This window comes from Vidua chalybeata, chromosome 2 (assembly GCF_026979565.1).
Source record: "Vidua chalybeata isolate OUT-0048 chromosome 2, bVidCha1 merged haplotype, whole genome shotgun sequence".
NCBI classification, from domain to species: Eukaryota; Metazoa; Chordata; class Aves; order Passeriformes; family Viduidae; genus Vidua; species Vidua chalybeata.
The window spans coordinates 48,754,407-48,771,113 of record NC_071531.1 but is presented as its reverse complement, the minus strand read 5'-3'; the positions used below and the strand labels follow the sequence as shown (position 1 = coordinate 48,771,113).

Below are 16,707 nucleotides of genomic sequence, written 5' to 3'. Positions count from 1 at the left end.
GTTGGGCTGAGTATGAAGACAGTCTTTATGTGTCAGAAAGGCACAGATATACCTAATGCATCTGAAGTGCTTTAAAGTCAGATTTCTGTATCAGATCACTGTGTTTACAGAACAGGAGGAAAGCTGGGCATGTCTGGATTTATCCCACATGTTGACTCACGGCTCTCCTATTCAGAGCCAAAACCACTCCTAGTAACACTTCCAGTCACCAGCAGCAACTGCCAGCCAGCAAAAGCAGATAACAGCAGAGGTAAACTTCCAGTCTGTTTGAATCTTGGTGGAAAAGGGATTTTAGCTGTTGGAAGTAACTGGAGGCACATCAGGCATCCTCTATTCAGTGGTCAAGTCTTCAAAGGCTTTCTGAGCAGTGGAAGTTTTTGCATCTGGAAAGCTCTCCTGAGCTACAGTCTTCAGTGCCAAAATTGGTAAGTCCATGTTGTAGCAATAAGCTTACCTGAGGAACTTAAAATGGGAAATAATTTGAAATAAAAAAAAAGAACATCTGTGCTTGATTTGCAGTGTTTTCCATATAATGTCTGTTTAATTTAGAAATAGAATTTCCCCTGTACTCCTGCCATCTGTAATGTGGGCTTTGACTGTCCTGAAAAGTCCTTTTTTTCTTCTTATTTCAGAACCAATACGTGAATTCTTTAAGTTGCCATCATGAAACTGCTCAGTCATGTAGCTAGACTAATAAAAAGTCCCATTGATACAAAATCCAGTCTCTAAATAATTAGCAGATTTGGAAAAATAGGAGAAATTGAATGCATGCCAGTATGTTCTGACACTATTTCAAACTGAGATGTTATGAATGTATACAAGAACCTCTTAAAGATGTGTTTAGCAATTTCTGTACTTTATTTAAGAATTAATTACCTTTTAATTGTCAGTGAAGAATGAGTGACACTTTTATTATATTGCATGAGATTTTCATGCTATTTAACATGTGTCTTCTCTAAAAGATGACCATAATTATAAGGATTGGGATGACCAACTCATGAGCGACAAAGGACTAAGCTAGACACATTTGTCTTATGGAATTTATTTATTTTCTAAACTATTTCCAAAAATTATTGAGGAAATATACAGTATCCCACTGGCAGGTTTAATTTAATGGCAACAGGCCCTGAATTCCTCAAAACCTTTCCACAACCTAAGGTTTTATTTTATAATTGCATTTATATCTTGACCTATCTAATCTTCATTGTACACATCATGCACAAACTTCCTTTGGGATTGTGGACAGTAGGTTTATGCACCTATCGGATATTAGCTCTTTGAATTTAGCTTAGCATTTGTTCCTACAGAATTTAGAAAATGTGTTTCAAATAATTTAATCTAACTTATTGAATATATTTACCCAGTAGATAGAAGATTATATTTTCTTGGATCTGGAAAAAAAGTCTTAGTTACCCCCAAGCTTCAACAGGTTTCAAGTTTGGTTCAGATTTTGACTTGAATTCCATCAGTATGAGTATTTGCTCTGGCATCTGAGCCGATTGACTAAGTCACCTCAGGCAGCTGAAATCTGCTTCAGTTAATAAAATTGGCTTGAGATACGAGTTATCTGGCCTCTTCTTGGTTAAAAGGTGGGCATAGATGCAGAACTTGGGCAAAAATGCATAATGAAATTGAGCAGCTTATAGGTAATCACCAATGTTTTAGCTAAAGAAAAAAAATAGAAGAATTTGGAAGAAGTGAAAATGAAACAGGGTAGCAGTCACAAATGAAACAGCATGTCATGAACTCTAAATAAAACTAGAGATGTCCCTTGCTATTGTACCAGCTTCTTAACCCAGACCCTTCAAGCTCTGCAGACAGAGCTGAAAGCATGAGGGATGACTAGGTCAGACTCCTTTGAGGCTGCATAAATCATGACTATATCCTTTCAAATGGATGGTCTTATACCATTAATCTTGGAAGTAACATGAGAAGGCCTGGATGTCCCATCCTGACCATGAATGCTTGGACCAGAACTGCTGTGGTGGGTCTCACTTGTGCTTTGTGGTTTCCAGTGTAATGCCACATCATTCCTCCTCACTTCTGTGGGCTTTTGCTGCAGTTGCATTCAGACTTTTCTGTAGCCAAATTTTCCACAAGCAACATCATATATAAAACATGGCTACCATCCAAAGTGAAATATTGTTCCAGTTCTCTTTCCTGAGATGAAAAAAAATCCCAAAAAACATTACAATAAAGAGTCCCCTAGAACTGTCTGATAAAAGGAGCAAAATTAGGGTAACTTTTCTAGCTCTGATTTTCCTGTTGCATAAGCAAGTGAAAGAATTACATTTCTATTTTCACTATTTTGTTTGCTTAGAATCGATAACAAGGAAATGGCAGCTGACAAAAACAGTAATATATGTTCAACACAAAATTTTGCAAAACTGCAATAGCAACAGAGGAAAGATTGCTATGTGTTTAATTCCCATGGAAATATTTGAAGAATAGCCAACAGAAATGTATCTGAGTGCTCTCGATAAAGGTATCCCAAAATTTAAAGCAAGAAAATTAAAAATCAATTTTAAGGAGACTAAGGATAATATTTTCTCTTATTCGTGTGTGAAAGAAGAGAGAATGATAGAAGCCTCCCAACAAAATGAAGTGGATTTTAGCTGCCATTCCTCCCTTCTGGGATCGGTCATGTTGAGAAAAGCTCTTCCATTTTTGTGCTGGAGGTCTGATAACGGGTCTTATTTTCATTCTCTGTTTCCACCTAGTGCTCAAAGTGAACATTGCACCAAGCTGTACGTATGTTCTAGAACCCAGAACGGCAATTCGGTGTCGCTCTCTGTTTTCAGGGAATCTGTAGTACAAATAAGCAAGTGTAAGATTAAATATCACTTTTATAAAAAACACCTGTTCCCAGAATAAAGTCTGTCAAGTGTCTATATGGTCTTTGCTGCATGATCTGTGCAGAAACAGGAGTGTCAGTTCTTTTGTTTAACTCTTAAAATCCCTCTTGTGGATGCATTTTTTGGTGGTCGTTCTCCTGTTAACTGAAAACAAATTAATGCATATAAAGGACTACACCACAGTAATTGAGAGACATTCATTATGCTCACAGGCAAAAGTGTGTGCTCAAGATGCGGACTAGAAAGGGATAGCTAAGACACCTGGAAGCTCTGAGCTGGACTCATCTGCATAGTCTTTCCTCATATAGTTCACGGTATAAAGCACCTCTCACAATTTTTAACAATCATAACTTTTTAGTAACACAACTAGAGGGTTGAAAAACTTTATGGTGTTGCAGGATGAAAAAAGGAGAGATTTTGTGATGGACTATGAAATCTGTACTTTTTTCAGGAGGTTGAAAACAACTAAAGACACAACTTGTGGATTTACCTTGTCAAATGTCGCAGGAGGCTTATGGACAGGCTTATGTAAGCATACACAGACAGGACAAGTGATGTTTTAAATAATTTTCAGGTTCTAAGGCAAAATTTTTATGGTCTATATGGTTATAAAAAGCAAAATAGTTAAACAACTCATAGCTGTACCACAGGCACCATCTGACAAACAGAATGGTTATTTCTCCTGGTGCCTGACACGTGGGAAGATGGAACCTCCTGTTCCACAATTTGTAGTTTGAACATTTTATTTAGGAAAATGGCTTGAGCTCCTGCTTTTCCCTTGTGCTTTCTCTTTGAATGTGAGCAAAATATGAATGAGTTAATGCCCAGACTAAGAAATTACAATGTCCTTGGTTTAGGAGAGCGTAGTAACCTCTGGTTTAACAGGTAGGAGGCAGCACAGCTGTGGCCACTTTTTCTTGGGTAAAAACAGGGTACCAATCACAAATGAAACAACATGTCATAAACTCTGAATAAAACAAGAGAGGCCCCTTTGTACTACACCAGCTGTGATAACATTTGTTTTATAATAAAGCTTCTGCATCTCCTCTGGTATATTATGTGCCCAGCACTGACTGCTGCATTAAGCCACCCTGAAAACCTGTACTGCAGCAAATTCCTTTTAGGTCATCTGGATGCTCCTCTCTCAGTTTAGATGTGAGGCAGACACCAAGCTATTTGCTTCAAGCCATGCAGATATCTCTACAGAGGCATATATGTATGTCAGTAGGGAACTCCAAATACAATGACCTTCCTACAGAATTTACATTTTTCTGGGTAGAGGCAACACACAGGCTGAGGTTTTTTTTGGTTCTAGTTTTAGATTTAAATTTCATTTAATAGAACAACTTGTTTAACCTTTCAAAAGACTAAGTGCATAGGACTGTATAGGTCAGCATTTTTCTAGCAAAACCTCCTTGTTAAAATACTGTATCTTTTTTACCACTGTGAACATTACTATGAACTCTGAGCTACAGAATTGTTCAAGTTTACACCAGTTTCTGTTATGCAACCTTCTTTTTTGAATAGCAAAATCAAAATTTATTTACAGTCAAATTCTCCTTATCTGTGAAATAATATTAATTAAATAGTGCTTTTAGTGGAGAATGCATGGGGAGGTGTAAGTGAATAGTACTATTGTATTATCTGTTGATACCTGAGCTCCACATTCCTGAAAGAAAGTTTCCTGCATTGAAGCATAGGTTTGCTTTGGTTTGAGTCCTTAAATCATCTGGCAGGAAATGTAAACTAGGCAAGGGATTGCTGTGGATGTAACTGCAGTAGAGAAGGCAGCCCTTGAAAAGGGCAGGGTCTGTATGTGGGGTGTGAGAGAAAGTCCCGCCCCTCTGGAAGCGGCTGTTCTTGTCTTATATCATATTAAGGTGAGGGGCTGTTTTATTCTCTACAGTTGCCCAGTCAGGTGAAGACTATCTGAGTCTTGCATTATTTCAGACAGAGTGTGTCTTTCCAAGGGGATGGAACATACAACTTTGTAACAGAAGAAAAACCTACTGTCTGTGTCTGAAAGCAACTATCAACTGGTGCAAGCAGAATAAATTAATTTCTGAAAGAATGGGAAGCCTCAGTATTACCCAATATAATTAAAATTAATACTTTTATTTCTAAATAATCTTTTGTAATAATATGTTTAGAATTTCTTGCTGTTTCATCCTTCAAGAAACTGCTCTTGGCAAAATAAAAGCTTATTTCCTTGGAGGACTGTATTTATGTAAATACTTAATAGATGATTAAATTAAATTAGCACTATGTCTCCTCTTCAGACTTGTCTATATAGTCCTGTCCTGTGATCTTTGCACTAATGAGTATTTGGATGAAGATATGGTTTCTTGGTTGTTTTTTGCTTTTTTGTTGTTTTTTTTTTTTTTTTTTTGGGAGACAGTGTAGAAAATTAAATCAAATAAATTATCACACTTAAAAATGACGGGTAACCCTGCTTCAATATTTGTAACATTTCAATGGCAATATCATAGTTTGAATCATTCTTTTCTGTTGCAAAGGCTGCAAAGGCTGGTAGGAAGAAGCACACTTCTGCTTTTAATGTTTTCCTTTAGAGAGGCATGGACACATTAGATTAGACATATCGACCATCCAGGACAGTAATTTGTTTCTGATGAAGCCTGGAGGGAGATGCTTCAGAGGAAGGTGCAAGGACCTGCACTCAGAAGTTAAGGCACTGCTTTTCCTCTTATATTAAGGTAATACATCTGTCCATACAACTTGAACAGTCTCCTGAAAATTCATCTTGTGGTGCCAGAAATAATTACAGATTATTTCCCCTCACAGATTTTTCTGTCTATTGCACTGAGTGATTCTGAGATACGACAGAAGCTCTCAAGTCTGATCCTTCTTTGAAGCTTCAGTCTAACAAAATTGAATGGCGGCTGTGAGTTGAAGGCACTGCATGGGGCTGGGAGGCAGGGGCTACAATAGCTGGGGCACATCCCAGTCCAAGACCTGTATTAATTCACACCTGGCCGTGCCTGGGTATGTTTACTGAAAATCACTATTCACCAAGAGAGGTGAGCAGATATTTCCTTGTGTCTGTTATAAGGGAGTAACATAATCCCTTGAGTTTGGTGCTGCTTTGTGACAATTGCAGAACTTGCACTTTTCTTGGTCTTAATCTCAACTTTCTCCCTGAATTTATGGGTAGAACTTTCAAAGATCTCAACAATAAAATTAAAGAAGTTCGAGGGAGGTCAGACATAACCAGAGGATATGTGACCTCACCACACCAGTGACTTGTCTGCCACTTACATTCAAAGTTGAGTCAGGCCATCTCTGCCTACCTTAAATAATGCATGGAGCCAAAGATCCCTGATTATGGAACCACCTGAAATTCCCTTTCCCTTTGTACAGTCACCTAGGAGTGGGCAGTGCAGAATTACTGAGGGCAGAGTATGTCTTCTGGCTTGCAGGAGCCTTATTCTGAACTCTAGCCACCTGGAACTGGAGTTCCAGGAACTGGAACACTGGAACCAGTTCCAGCCACTTGGAACTGGTGTACACCACCATTTCCTCAAAGAAATGGAGTGGACTAAGGGCCACTCCATTAACTACAAATTGATGAGAAAGTAATACCAGGGACATGTGGCCACCTTGGGATCAGAGACAGCATGAACGCCCCAGGGGCTAGAATTGAGACTCCTCCTGATTGTATGGTGGCACACTTTTCAGGACAACTATAGAGAAAGCTTGTCATGTGGAACTTTAATTTTGTACATGACCATATTTAAGCTCAGTAAACTAATATTTATCTCATACATACATTAAATTTACTGTGGAATTAAAACACATAAAGTGGTGCTTAAAGTTTCACTCATTTGCATACTATCTATGAAGTCTGCTTCTGGTGTGTGGTCATATATTTACCTGAATGCATATTCTGTACCTTGTTGATAAATCAAAGCAGTTGTTGATTTTACCTTCCATAGTACTATTGCTAATGAGATACAGTACATCTGTACTCAGATTAGCTTGGATGTTCATCACAGAACAACTTCTCTAGTACCTTACACAAAACTGCAAGTGATTAAATACCTCAGTGGAAATACTGCAATAAAACATGCCTATTTATTATGTTAATCTCCTTTGCTTCTAATACAAATTCATGCTTACATTTAAACATCTTCCTGTGTGTGAATTTTGGATTTTGGGCTTCTAATATTCTTTATTTTTTAACAAACTTTTTGATAGTCATTTCTGTCACAACAGAAGAATGAAAATAAATCAGTGCATTTTAGTTATTACAAGAAATTATTTAGAAGGCAGTAGTGAAGATGGTTTACATTTCATTGACTTTATAATTATAGAGTTGCCAATGTATGGGTGATTGCCTCCTTCCTTCTTGTTTGTTATTAAATGAAGTGTTCAAGGAAGCCCTTAATTTTTTTCTACATGGTTGTCAGAGATGGGATGTGGCAAGAATGGGAGAAAATGAGGAAGGAAGCAGGTTAATGCTGTCACTTGAAAAGAAGATCTATATAATTAAAGAGAGAAAGCATGGGGTTCTTTTCAAAGTTATTAATTCTGGCTTGGTCTTCCCTCTGGGATGGTAGCAATTTATATAGTGTACATGCTGCTTAGGAAGAAGAGAAATTGGCTTTCGTCACAAGAAGCAGGATGGTCTGTGCTTTAGATGGTTGAATCTAATCTGGTAAAGCCACTAGTGCTGAATGCCAGGGCTTAGTACTGGGGCTGATGCTGTTCTCCATAGTTTATGAGTGATCAGGATGAAGGAGCCCAGTTCACCTTCAGTAGGTTCACAGCTGGTACAAACAGGGCAGACTGACTGGTGTGCCAGTGGTTGTGCTGCCATTCAGAGGGACCATGACAAGCAGGAGAACACGGAGGAGAGGAATCTCAGCTTCAGCAATGGTAAAGGCAAGCCCCTATATCTGTGGAGGAATAACCAGTACATGCTGGGGACCCACTGGCTGGAAAGTTGCTTTGCTTAAAAGGTCCGTGGAGTGAAAGTTTTCAGGAAATGGAAAACCAGATGACCATGAGCTGCCAACACACCCTTCATGGCAAAAAAAGGGCAGCAGCTTCCTGGGCTACATTAGTAAGAGCATTGCCAGCAGGATAAGGAAGAGGATCCTTTTTCTCTTCAACATTGGTGAGGACACATCTGGAGTACTGTGTCCAGTTCTGGATTACCCAGTACAAAAATGATATTTACTGGACTGAGTCCAGTGCAGTGATGATTAAAGTACTGGAGCACATTTGACTGCTTTGGAGGTTGACAGCTCCTTTTAAACCTCAAGTGATAGTTCCTGTCATTCAAATCCTACCCTCAAATTTTACCCTTCCCAGCAGTGTCTGGAAGATATCAAAGACCATTAATATGAAAAAAGTGTTGTTATTAGACAAAGTTACTTCATATGGAAAAGGACATGGTAATAATTGGCAAATTACCCATATTTACCAAATTATGTTTTACTAACCTTTCCCATACATATGCATGTAGAGATCTGAACAAGTGTGATTTGTAGATGAGAGAAAAACTAATGAAAGAAACTTTGGACACCCTCAGAAAAGCCATAGATGGTTCCTTCTAAGTATTAGAAAATAATTTCAATTGAAATCCTGTGGGACGCCTCTTGTATTAAAAACAGTGTAGCTGTTAGGGCAGGGAAATTACTAATCAAAATCGCTTATAACAATACAGCTGAATTCAGAGAGAGGTTAAAATATTGGTTTTGTGGTTTTTTTTGGTTACAACAGTTACTAAATTAAGGTGCTAACTTGAAAAAGGTGATTTCCTGACTGATGTAAACCATCCAATCACACTCTGGCAGTGGAATGGACTTGGCCTACCTGGAATATATTTTTCTCCACATGCTTTGCTTCAATTATTTTGATTATGAGACTTGAAGTGAATTAAATCTTGATATTTGGTGATGACCAAGGCAATCCAAGCGACTAGTTGGAGAGCACGGCAAAAGGCAGGACAGGCCAGGCACAACTGTTACTTTTGGTGGGAATGTGGTACTAGATCACTTTAAACTGATAAAGAAACCACACCCTTGCTGTTCACTGCAAAACCTATTGTCAACACCCATTTACTGGATCACTGCACTGTACAGTTAGATAAATGATAGAGATACTGGTTCATGACAATCTCTGTGGTGTTATGCAGGGACATGTTGTCCCTGCAGTGATACCTTTGTCGGTTTTGGAGGCTGACCTTGCAAAACCCCGAGAAAAAATTGTATTGAGAAGCTATAAAACTGCCCTTGACCTCATGCCCAAACTTCTGAGTATTGCTTGTTTGTGGCATTGTCTTCAAATCACTTGGTTCCCTTGTTTGCAACTCATCAACCCTCTTCTCTGTGTTTGCCTTTATTTGCTCCTTCTGCAGCATAATTCAGATATTAATCTGTCCCAAACACAAGCCATGTGGATGGAATGGCTGACATACCATTCATTGTTCATTACATAGTTCTCATGCAACATCACTGCTCATCCTGTCTATCTTCATTTGATTGCACTTTTTCTAAAGTGTACAATTTCCGGGCAAAGAATTTTCTATTTTTTACACAAATATCTCTACCATTGCTTAAAACAGAAGGATACATTAATCTTCATTTACAAGGATACTGTTCTTGAAATCCTTCATGGACACTACCATGGAGGATTTGCATTGTCAGTGTATGAAATCAGACTGATCTTTGACCTTTGAGATCCTTTCTTGCTTACTTCAATTTCTCCTTTGACATATTTTTCCTTCATTCTTATTTCAAATCCTCTTCAGTTACTTTGATACCTGCTTCCAAATTTCAGTCTCCCTCTGCTCTGTATCTTCTAAACCATGGCACTTGCAAATCACAACTCCACTCTCCCCTTTTCATGGACTAAGTGTTGTTCTGGCAAACAATGATTTGTGAGCATGTCAAGGTGCTCCCCTATTCCCTTTGGAAGGGGGAATTTAAAAAGGGGGGTATTTACTCAAATAACTAAATGCTGAACAGGCTTCCCAGGAAGAGGTCATGACACAAAGCCTGCCAGGGTTCAAGGAGTGTTTGGACAATGATCTCAGTCATGGGGTGTGGTTCTTGCGGACTCCTCATGCAGGGCCAGGAGTTGGACTCAATGATCCTGTGCATCCCTTCCAGCTCAGGATATTCTATGATTCTCCTGGACCTTTTGGCATTGCATGTTTTTATTTTATAGAATTTTGAATAACACTGTAAATTCTATTGCATAATGCCACAGGAGAGATAAATAAAATTAACAGATTTACCAGCTTTGGGAAGAAAAAGTGGTTTCAAAATGTTGCCTAGAGAATAACATTGAATCCTTCCAAACAAAGACTTCAGTATTGTTTGCAATAATGGCAAATAGTTGTTTGTTTATACAGAATTTTGTATATACTCTCTGCTCAGCTGATTCTATTCTCCTATACTAAACAAGCTATTGAAATGGATATTCCAGACATCTCCTGTGAAATCTGTTTAAGAAAGTTTACTCTCATTTTCAATTGGAATTATCTTTAGTTTCAGTAGGATATCCAGAAGAAGGAAATACCCACTAGGTCTCCAAGGCTCAAAATCAGTGCTATGTGTATAAAAGATTTAAAATTATGTCCATTCTCCATGTTTCTCTGAGAAACAAAAAAATATTTAGGTTCAAAATCATGTGACTTTTCCAAGGTTCCTGGGAACTTGCAGCCCAGACTTTATACTGGAGAGTTTCAGACCTTGAAGTGGTGGCCCCAGCAACACTATCAAATAACTATTGTACAACTCTGAGCAGAGAAATTGTTTGATCCAGAAGCTGCTTGTCCTCACCACAGCTATTTTTTGCAGAAAACCACAAGATTTTACTGGCTGAGCTCAATGGCACGTGTATTGTGTTCTCCAAGGAGAGCAGAGAGCAGCAATTCTGACAGTTTCGTTTCCCCACTGATGGCAAAAATAAAGAAAAAAAGGAGAGCAACAGTGGGACACATAACTGCTACACTGGATTTTGTGGTCTTGCTTAAACAGAAAGTCAGTGTGCAGCTGTTTGAAACCACAGAAACAGAAAATGTTATTTGGAAGGAGGGAGGATGTACACCAAATCTACTATGTTTCAAACCTGACAGTGTTTCTTTAAAATGTTCTTAAACCTGTTTAACACACCCCTACTTTTCACCACTCCCTAGGAACATGCACCACTTATAGCAACTTGTAAATCAAGAAAAACCAAGCCCAGCAATTTATTCTCCAGTGCACACTGGATATTTTCACACACCCAGCTTGTCCATATAATTAAGTTACAACAAAGCTCACTAGCTTGGAGCTTTCTGCTTCAACCTAAAATGAGTTCAGCACTGTGAGTTTAGACGTCTCAAATATTCTGGAGCAGAATTGCTTATTTCAAAATTATATTAAGAAAATTAAGAAAAAAATTAGAATTCAAAGATTGTGATTATGTACAGTGCTATGAGGTTCTATTCACAAATTCATAGAAAATGCCAAAACTAATTTAATACTGTTTTATCTGAAGATCGGGGATCTGAACACAGTGCATATAGACACCTACAAGTAAAGCAGTTAAACCCCAAAATTCAAGTCTTACGGTTGCTATAGCTAGAGGAGTCAGATGCAGAAAAATATGACATAATCTTTCTAAGAATCAAAGTAATATTTCCTTAGTACCCATGAGTGAAAGGGATGCAACTGTCAGGAAAAACAATATATTTTTTTTGTTTTTCTCCCTTCTCTTTTCTCTCATCTTACGATTTCTTTGTGTGTCAGACTCCCACATGGCCGGATTATAGTTTTCTAGACACACTTTTTGTGTGAGGGACCACAGTGCAGTAGGGGAGCGTATTTTTATAGATGCAGTACTGTTGAGGTTGCAGAATAAGTTTGAATTTTGTCCAGACAGAGAGAAAAAAAAACCTGCAACCTTGTTTCCTTTTCCTTTTAATTTGATAAGAGGCCATTGCTTTCCACAAGAGAAAAAAATATTTGAAATTCTGCCATTACATGGAATTCATCCGACATGTATAGATATCGACAGTGTAGGTGCCTAAATCTGACTTGTCATTTTTAGGCTTCCTTTCAAAACAGTGGAGAGAAACAGTAACTTTCACAGCCCAATCCTCTGACCTACTTTAATCTGCATTTGTGTGAGATTACATTAGGGGTGTCTTGAGTGATAAATTTAGAGATAGGATCATAGCTTTTAATTTAGCCTAGCTTTTTTTGCTAAATAGGGCCTGTGATGGAAAGTCTTGCCCAGCTCTGAGGAAACAAGTGTTTGAAAATAGATGTCACTGGTCTAGCGTCTCCTTCGTTGAGTAGAATTCAAATTCTTTACTTACACATTAATTGGCATTTAGGTCTCTTAGCCTAATAGCCTGCATGGAGATCCAGAGAAGCCTACACCTGAAATTACTGGGTTCTTCACATTATTCTCTTAACTGCACTGTGGCAGGATCTAGAACCTGAGAAACTTATCTGGGCCTCTGTGATTACATCCAGACAATTATAATAATTCTGTTTTGATTCTTTCCCTTGTAATATTACCCAAATTATTTAAAAATCATCCCATTTCAAAGCCCAGCCTTGTTTTAATTTCATTTAACAACAGCAACAAAAACAAATAAAAAATCTTAAATTCTTTTTCATGTACTGAACATTAAAACTCATGTAAAAAATTTTTTTTTCCACCAACATTATTTTCAAAGTCTCACAATTTGGAAAAAAAATTTTAGAAGAATATATTTTACTCAAAATAAAATGTACTGACTTTGATAACAGTCTATTGGCCAGTTTATATCAAAGGACAAGTATTTTGAAAAGGCAAGAAGAAAGCTCAGTTATTTCTTCAGCTTTCCAGCTCTTAAGGCCCTGTTTGCAGATGTGTTGATTAAGGAAATGTATTCTCCTTTCCTTCACATAGTTTGTGGTTGAAATCTGAACCTGAAGTTTATTCCTTAGAAGATGCTTAGAAATGCAACTAAACCTTCTAATTCTGCGGATAAGGGAGAACAAGCCAACTGAATTCTTTTCCAGGGAAGGGGAATGTGAAGGGCTGATGCTATTTCTGTGATATCATTTTCAATTTTACTCCTGCAGATGAACTACATAAATCTGCTTTGCTATTTTTTCTGTTACTTGAATCGGTGAAAAATTTTACTGGATTGCAAAGGTATGTATTAGTAAGGAAAGGATCTTAAACATGTACGAACAAAGTAAAATTCTCTCCATGTTTACATATTTGCATACTTTTCACATTTGTCATATAAATAGAGAAGAAAGTCTGAAGAAATAAAGTGACAATGCTGTATGACTCTCAGTTGAGGGGCTGAATGACAACCCCTTCACTAAGGCTTATTTTAATACCTGATGAATCAACATTTTAATGCAATTTAAGTTATGTGCATTATAGACATTTTGACCATAGGGGCATAACATGACACATAACAAGGGGCACTCCTTGGTCAGCCCCGTATTCTGTCTCCAACAGTTGCCAAAAGCAAAATTCAGGAGTTCAGGAAAGAGTGGAAGAAGAGGGAGAGCATTTAAGTTGTTTTCCCTAAGTGTCCTTAGAGTGTTTATCAATTTGCTTGTCAGGCTCTTCTTTAGCCCAGTGGAGTTTCTGTTTATTTAATAACCATCACTGCTTTTCTTTTCCTCAAGCTTGTGTCTCATTGAGCTATTTGATGTATGGCTGCACACACATGCCTATATAAGTACATACATGCATACACACACACACACGTACAAGTACAGGCAGATGCGTATGTAAATAAACTTGCATTTGATAAACTCTTGGAAATATGTCTTCCTGCAGCAAGGAGAGTTTACATCCTACATACAGAAAGAAACACCTCTCTTTTTTTCCCTTTTCCTCTCTTCTCTTCTCTTCTCCTCTCTTCTCTTCTCTTCTCTTCTCTTCTCTTCTCTTCTCTTCTCTTCTCTTCTCTTCTCTTCTCTTCTCTTCTCTTCTCTTCTCTTCTCTTCTCTTCTCTTCTCTTCTCTTCTCTTCTCTTCTCTTCTCTTCTCTTCTCTTCTCTTCTCTTCTCTTCTCTGTTGATGCCAAATAGCTCTTGTACTGGGAGAGAATTTAAATACACCCTTCTCATACTGTTTGTGGTGTTTTTACACTTTCACCACACTAAGACAGTCTTAGATGACACATTTGTTCAGTGTGGGGAGAAGTAATTATCCATTTTCAATCATCTTTTTTTTCTTCTCTGAACCTTTTTAAGTTCAACTCCATCCTTTCCGATTCACATTTTTGGTCTGTGTCTTATTTTTGCATTTATTGATTTTAGAACATATTTTCTAACAACTTTTCTACAATAAGCTGTTCTGTGCTAACTACACCACAGCCAGCATCTTCCAGACACAGGGAAAGCCCTTCCTTTCTTCCATGGCCATATTCAGCTTTGATGTGGAGAGAGAACAGGATCACAAATTTTAACATTTGGCTATCGTGCACTGCAGTTAAGTGTGCTGATAACACCAGTATGGAATGTATATCAAAGGAAGATTTCATTAAATGTGTGGCATATTGGTTTGTTGGGTTGTTTTGATTGGTATGAAATTTCCATGTAGGCTTTCAAATGACAATCAAGTTCTCAGTCAACTAATTTGATCCAAATAATAAAAGAAGGAATTACAAGAGAAGGCTGCTTAGCCCTAGCAGAAAATCTGAACACAGTACCAGGGCAAGGAGAGGAGAACCAGTCTATCAGATAAGTGTAATGTGAACTTCCTCACATGGATATCATTCTTTGGGGCAGATACATCTCCTTATCTGCACCATAAAAAAGAACAGCCTGTGGGGATTGTCTCCTATGTGTTTCCAGTGCCCATGACCAATTAAATGCTATAAGAAAATTTCAGACAAGGAGCAGGAAAAAACTTTTCTCCTTTTAACTTTGTCTCTTCTAACATATTTTAGAGATGGCTTTTCCTGAGATCAGCACCATTTGTTCTTTCCCGGAGCTCTCTCAGTGGGGATTTGATAGAGATATTACAAAGTCACTTTTTAATGAAAAAAGCACATCTAATCCTAATTCTCACACTCCCTCTACCACTGTAGGTCACAATCTGATTCTTTAGCCACCTATGTGAATGTTCTTTGTTAATTCAGATACTGGTAACAAATTAACAAATAAGCTATTTGTCAATGACATAAGCTACAAAACTTGCTACACCCATTCATCTAGTACCACACAGATGTCATTTGACTTAGCCAGATTTTCAGGACAGTTTTCCTCAAATAACTGATCTCATCAGTAACTGATAAAACTAGTAACTGTGTTCTTTAGCTAAGGCAGTAATGGCAGTAGTGCAAGATCAAAATACTCAAGTTTAGCATGCTATGGACCAGACTTCTGGGGACTTCTGAAATATATTTTACTTATTTTCAGAATAAGGACCTATTCAAATTGTGGGAAAATCAGGCCAAATAACACTGAAGACAATGTACCTCCACAAAATATATTGGCACCTGCTATGAACAGAAGACACTGCTCAGACATTTTCTGGGGCAACTAGAAGACACTGCTCAGACATTTTCTGGGGCAACTAGAAGATGTGAAAAGTTTGAGACATTTTGCACAATATTTATGATATTTTTTCTTCCTCCTTTAGTTTATGAACTTTGCCACACCCTTTGGGAGAACAATTGGCTACAAATGCATCTGTATTGTGACTAAGATTTTCTTAGCATTCCAAAAATGCATATAAAAAAAGCTCTGACTGCTCCTTCCTGTATTCAGAAAGGTGTGGTTAAAAAAAGATTGCATGCCTTAATTTAACCAGTTGAAAGGTCTTCCCCAAGAACAGCAACCTACAATAACTAAAGGAAATGGCTTGGCTGGCAAAAGTTAATCTGTAAAACACAACATTATCTCTGGTGCATTATGGTATTTCCTATCAGACTTTGTGAAATGCTGTGCTCACTTTGACAGTAACTTAATCTAGTGAAAGTGTTTATAAGTTCTTCTGCCTCTGCACAACAGCTGTCGCTACACCATATTAAAAATAACTCTTATGTCTACCTATTTATATAATTCAAGTGATAAAGTGTTGATAAATTACAACACAAAAAGAAAAATGAGAATTCCATACATAATGTCAAAATATTCATTTTGACAGTAGTGAGGCCAATATTTGTATGCCATAGTAAAAGGGCTGTAGCATTATTCTTTCTCCAGTGAATATTTAAACTTTCAGGAGGTAGAAAACCCCAGGTAACTGTGTTCCCTTACACAAAAAGTTATAACTCAGTGGTTAAGGTAGTCTGCTGGTAAAAATAAGCTGTTATCAAAAGAAGGAATTATTTGAACTTGGGTTTAGTAATATGCTAAGACCCTTCCAATTGGTAAACTGTTGCTTTCTTGTCCTGTTCTTTGAGAGAGTTAAGTGCGTGTTAAAGAGCTAAAGAGCACAGTTGCCTGTCTCAAACACTGTTAGGCCACAGAAGGAACTTGCCATAAAATAAGCCACACAGTGGGCAGAGAAGGGATGAATTTGAGACAGGAAGGCCCTAATTCCAGGCCTGGTGAAGGCAAGATCTGGTGAGCACATTCTCGTTAATGAATCTGGACAAAAATTTTCACCATGGCAAACTGTGAAAAGAAACAATGGCTCATACACATATCACTGGTCAAACAAGGATCACCCCAATAATGGGATAGATGGCATCTGCAGCCACCAATGGCCACCAAGCCCCCCCAGATATGTCTCTGTGGATACCTGGAACTTGGGCTGTATAAAGGTGGTACTATTATCTGTGTGTTGGAGGAAAAATTACTTGTCTCTAGAACTTGCTAAAGTTTAGGGCTTGACACACTTCAGTGATCTCAGGCCTAGCGGGAAGC

General features: G+C 37.9%; 1 protein-coding gene across 1 annotated transcript in view; it reads left to right on the top strand.

Annotated features, from left to right (window-relative positions):
• Window positions 1-333: 333 nt before the first annotated feature.
• Window positions 334-16,707, top strand: part of SCEL (sciellin) — a 69,015-nt gene continuing 52,641 nt past the window's right edge. The window contains exon 1 of the mRNA XM_053936136.1: window positions 334-425. The gene's annotated coding sequence lies outside the window, so the exon portion shown is untranslated. The remainder of the gene's footprint in view (window positions 426-16,707) is intronic.